The sequence below is a fragment of the Pinus tabuliformis genome, chromosome 2_1, assembly GCF_031772625.1.
Source record: "Pinus tabuliformis cultivar Carrire ecotype Pingquan chromosome 2_1, CPIR1, whole genome shotgun sequence".
Lineage (NCBI taxonomy): Eukaryota > Viridiplantae > Streptophyta > Pinopsida > Pinales > Pinaceae > Pinus > Pinus tabuliformis.
The window spans coordinates 96,487,896-96,493,895 of record NC_142299.1 but is presented as its reverse complement, the minus strand read 5'-3'; positions in this window follow the sequence as shown (position 1 = coordinate 96,493,895).

The following is a 6,000-nucleotide window of genomic DNA, read 5'->3' as shown; positions in this document are numbered from 1 at the left end:
CGATCCATTTTGTAAAATAATCAGTGGCGACTAATATCCATCTGTGCTGGCCACTGGAATGTGGGTTGATTTCACCAATGAAATCCAAGCCCCACTGCTGAAAAGGTCCTTTTGCAATGATTGGCTTTAGGGGCAGGGATTTCAACTGCTGCTTACCTTCAAATCTCTGGCACCTGTCACAAGATTTAACAAAAGCAAATACATCAGAAAATAAAAAGGGCCAATAATACCCGGCTCTGAGAATCTTTTGGGCTGTAGTTCTCCAATAATGATGTCCTCCACACATGCTGTCATGGAACTGCTGCATAGCTTCTATTGACTGTTGTTTATCCAGGCATCTTAAAAACACTCCAGATGGATCTTTCCAATAAAGCAAGCTATCATTGATACAGTATTTGGTTGCTTTGAGCTTCAACGTTCTTGCTTGACTTTGCAAAAATTCTGAAGGAACTTCTAAATTTAGCAGGAAATTTATTATTGCAGTATACCGGCTACATGAAGCTAGGTTCTCGGCCACCGACTGTCCTTTCTGCGCTTCGGTTGTTTCATGTTCTTCTATTTGGCCAATTTCTGCTACATTGAACAAGAAATCAATGTCCAGAGATCTGCAATTTTCTTCAGCCAACAGCTTAGCAAGCCCCTGACCTCTTACCAGCTTGGTGGGCTTCAGCTCTATGTTGAATTCTATTGTTTTTGCAATCCACTTCGCTCTTCTTCCATCGGCATCAGGCTATGTTAAAACATCCTTTATTGCGGCAGAAGGGACATATGCAACTATTTTGGAATGCAATATGTATACTCTGAAAGCCTTTAAAGATTTGATAAGCGCATAAGCCTGCTTTTCAATAATATCATACCTTAGTTCAGCATCCCTCAGATTTTTGCTGAAAAAGGCAATTGGATGCTCTTGACCTGCTTCATCTTGCTGCAACAGGACAGCTGCAATGGTATCCTTGGAGGCAAATGAAAACAGGTGAAACTCCTTGCTATAATCAGGGCTTATTAAAGTGGGAGCTTCCACAATAGCCATCTTAATGGACTCAAAAGATCTTCTGGCCGCATCAGTCCACTTCACCTCTGCTCCTTTTTTTAACATGGAGGTTATGTGCTTGACTAGCTCTGCAAAATTAGGAATAAACCTCCTTACAAAGTTGATTTTGCCAAGAAAAGACTGTATATCTTTCTTTGATCGTGGAAGAGTCAAGGACTGAATTGCTTTGACTCTTTCTGGGTCAATCTGAACACCTGCAGCAGACACTACATGCCCCAACAGTTTGCCTTCTTCTAAAGCGAAATGAGATTTTTTGGGATTGAGTGAAATCCCAAACCTTCTGCACTTCAAAAACACCTTTCTCAAATGCTGTAAATGATCATGGTGGCTGCCAGAATAAACAGTTATGTCATCAAGATATATCAGCACGAATTTATCCTTTTCTCCCACAAAAGCAATATCCATTGCGCGCTGAAAGGTGGCTCCAGCATTCATTAGCCCAAATGGCATTTTTGCATACATGAACGTGCCCCAAGGAGTGGTAAATGTTGTCTTTTCTTGATCATCTGGATGAACAGCGATTTGATTGAAGCCTGAAAACCCATCTATGAAAGACATCACTTTGGCGCCTGAGACTTGCTGCAACAAATGCTCCATTTTGGGCAAGGGGTAATTATCCTTTTTGGAGCACTTATTTAGATTCCTGAAATCAACGCATAGTCTGATTTCTCCATTCTTCTTCCTCACAACAACCAGATTGGCCACCCATTTAGAATATCTGAGAGGCACTATAATCTTAGCAGCCAGCAACTTTTTAATTTCTTTCTCAACCAGAGGAAGGAGCATAGGATTCATTGGCCTCAGCTTCTGTTTGAAAGGAATAGTGTCTTTCTCAAGCGGAATCTTATGCTGTATTATACTTCTGTCATATGTTTTCAGATCACTGTACTCCCAAGCGAACACATCAGCAAACTGTCTCATTAATTTGCAATATTCAGCACTCTGATCAGCAGATAGGCTAGTGGATAGATTTATGAATTTGGGCTGACCTGGACCTCCTATATTATGCTTGCAAACTTGAGACTGATCTTCTTTTTGGGCAGATTTGTAAGGCACATCATTGTGGTCAAACAATCTCTCAAGAGGAATTAGACCCTTAGGAATATGATTACTAGGAAGCTGAACTATGCTATTCTTGCCAATTTTATTTCTAAACTGGGATTTGTGATCTTCTAACAAAGCATCATTATTCTGGTCAATTTGCATTTCAGAGAACTCATCAATGACTTGAAGGAACCTACTTAACTCATCATCATCATCAAAAACTTTCCAATGGTGGACATTATCAGGCACAGAGGGTCTATACTTCATTTGTACCTCATAAACTAGTCTGGGAGGCAATGGAGGGATGAATAAACTAGCAGAGACAGCAAGGGAATCAGCAAGCTGATTTTGGGCTCTAGGAATATATGAAATACAGAAAAAATCAAAGAGCTCTTTGACCCTCCATACCTCATCTCTATAAGCTTTCAGCCTTGGATGCTTTGCTTGGAACGTTCTGTTTACTTGCTGAATTATCAGGTCAGCATCTCCAAATACCTTCAAATTTTTTATCCCTCTATCTTTGGCTTCATGAAGGCCCAACAACAGTGCTTCATATTCTGCTATGTTGTTTGTCACCTAAAAAATCAGCTTTAGGGATAACTGAACTGTTTCTTGTTGTGGAGATACTAGCACCACCCCTGCTCCTGCAGTCTCCTTGGTACATGCTCCATCAAAAAACATTTCCCAAATCTGACCACCCGTATCATGCTCAGCCTGAGCTGTTGGTTTCCGAATATGCAATGCAGCCTTCTGAGATTCTTCTATTTGGAGGATGCAAGCTCCAAAGTCAGTGTCCACTGCATATATGGGATGGTTTGTAGGATTCTTCTCATCACTAATAACAAATGCCAGCTGCGCTTCTCTATACAACCTCCTGCTTTCTCCTCCAAACACTGGAATAGTTGCATAAGATAGATCATTCTGCAATGTCCCTCCTAGTCTCTTAATCCACCCTCTAGACAACAGCATACCAAACTTAGGAGGAACGTCGGCCACCACTATATCCATCATCATACTTTTCATGGGCAACTGGGTTAGGGAAATAGCCAGATCCTTAATTAATCCAAGGCATTTCACCTTCCTTGAATCGAACGAGAACAAATCATGATAGGGTCTGGTGATATCAAGGCCTAGCTCTTCCATGACAGTTTTAGGCATTAAATTGTGACTGGCCCCTGTGTCTAGCAGGCAATTGTGGAGGATTTTATCGTGGATGGTTAATGAAACATAGAAAGATGGAGAAGTATCATCTGCAGGTTCAATCATGGGGCTAAGCACAATAGCAGGCTTGTCGTCTTGCAAATTGACAGAGTCAATGGAGGATTGGTTAGGCTCTAGCTCAAGGGCTTCAAGGATGGGCTTTCTAAACAATTCGCTCTTGACCAACTCAGCCAGAGGGACGGCTATTTTCAGCTTCTGAACTTCTGACTCAAAACTGAAAGACGAGAATGATTTTTCAGTAGTTTTTACCTCTTGAGCCGGGCCTTGAGGGTGACAAGATCAGCTGCTGGTCTTCTTTGCCTGCTGTTCTGTGGTACTGCTTGAGCAGCTGCTTCTTGCGTAGTATTTTTCTTTACCTCCTTTGCATTGGATCTTAGATTATATCTTTGCCGCTGCTCACCGGATTGCAGAACGGCACCACTGTCCCACCTTTGACTGTTTTGCTCTTGCAGCAATGATTCTTCATATTCAGCCAATGTTAAAAATGCAGCATTACCTTTATCCTCCAAGCAGTGAATCTCATCTTCATCTTCTTCATATTGTTCCCCCTCCATGACTGCATTCTGAAAGGGAGCTTTAACTTTATGATCTTCTCTTGCTTCTTCACCCCTTTGCATAATCTGTAGCTGCTCATTTGCTTTTCTGAATATGTTTGGATTTCTTGGGACAAATGTGTTTTGCTGCCTTGCTTTGCCTGAAGTCTGATCAACCTTTAACTTAGAAATTTCAGCAACCAATGACTCTATCATTTTGGTCATTTTGTCTAACTTAGGTTCGGAAGTCGACGCAGTGGAAGAAGAAGCTTCACCTCTCGGCCTTCTTCTGTCACCTTGGCTCTTTAACTTTTCTGCTGCTATAATATTTGATTCCACCTCCAAGGCTGCCTCTTGCATATCACCCAGCGTAACACATCGTCTTTCTCTCAATAATAAGCAAAAGTCAGAATCAAAAGCATTGGCATATGTGAGTTTGGCAGCAGTAGGGGTAGGCTTTACCTCAGTTGGTATTTTACTATACATTCTATTAAATCTTTTATTGAAGTCAGGCAAAGACTCACCCTTTTCTCTTTTCAAGTTTCCAAACTCTGTATGATAATACAACAAGTCCTTCTTATCTCCCCATTGCTTCAAAAATGCATCATCTAATGCTTCTATATCTGTTATAGATCTCTGGGGTAGTTCTCTAAACCACTTCCTAGCCTCTCCATCAAGACTCTGAACAAAAACTCTCATCCATACATCATTCTCACTTATGTCTAAATTATCAGCATAACTATAAAAAGCTTCAAGATGTTCTTCTGCTGTAACTCCTTCTGTTCCAGTAAATTTGGGCATATATTTTTGATATTCTCCTGTAGGCATGGCATTTAAAGGTGTAGGCAATATCAAAGGTCCATATCTAGCAGCAACAATCCTTTCAATCCTAGTAGGTGCTTGCTGTCCTGCCATGTTTGGAATATGCGGAAGAATACTAACAGATGGAGCAGTAGGAGATAATGTAATGGATGGGAATGATATTGGGATGTTTTGGACAGTATGGGAAACTTTCTTCGGACTCAGATTCAAATGGGAACTAAATGGAGAAGGAGCTTTATGAATCTCTGTATGTATTTCTCCCTTAATAGTACTAGGTGCTAAATCTTCAGACTGTGTATCTTCAACTAAAAACTCCTCATACAGAGATAAATTAGATTTCTCAGGCTTACCTGATCCTGATGCTCCTTTACGCGATGTTTTCTTCGGGTTAACAATCTTTTCAGGGTCAGGTACTGGAACAACTGGAGACTTCTGCGGATTTCTTCTAGTATGCCTCACAAACTGCGCCAGAACTTCGATGTGGAGTCGCCAAAGGATGGTCTTCCCTGGTGGAGTCGCCAGACAGATGATTACAACCAAAATTTGTGTTCAAAACTTTGTCTGTCATCAAAGTTTGAAGCTGTGTCGTTCTCCCAGGGAAGCTGAGCTTCGATTCTCCCTTCCCCGGCAACGGCGCCAATTAATGTTATCACCCCAAGAAACTCACCTAGGTTGTAAATCAGTGATGCTCAGGAACATTAAAAATTCAACAGTTTTTGTTGGATAAAATGATGGATAAATGGAAGATGTGCAGTACCTTTAAGCCAGATAATCACTCCTACTATGATTTACCCTAGGCATGGGTGAAGACCCCCAAACTACGAGGCTTTCAACCACCAACTACTCACGGTTTAAGGTAAAGGTGATAATGGAGAAGACTGATTGCACCAGCAGATGCACAGAGCTCTGTGATGGCCAGCTGCAATCAGTTAGAGGATCTGCACGACTATTATTCAATAGACAGTGAGGATGACAGCTCTCTGCTATTTGAACAACAACCACCTGCAAACAATTTCAATGAGCCACTAAATCATAATACAGGGGTGGGATGACAGCCCCTCTGATATCAAACATTAACAGCACATCAACAAATGGAAGCAAGCACAGCCTAGAACAAGAAGCAGAAGTGAAAAGTGAGCAGGTGACAGCAAAAGAAGCTTGTATTAATGGAAATCAAGACCAGAAGCTGCAGGTCTCATAGTATTAACAGTCTCCAGAAGTTAAAGGGCTACAATAGGCTCTCATTCATCAAACACTCATCAATCCATTACATCTCTGTTCTGGGTATATATACAATTGGTTTACAAGATTGCTCTTCTAAGTTATGCG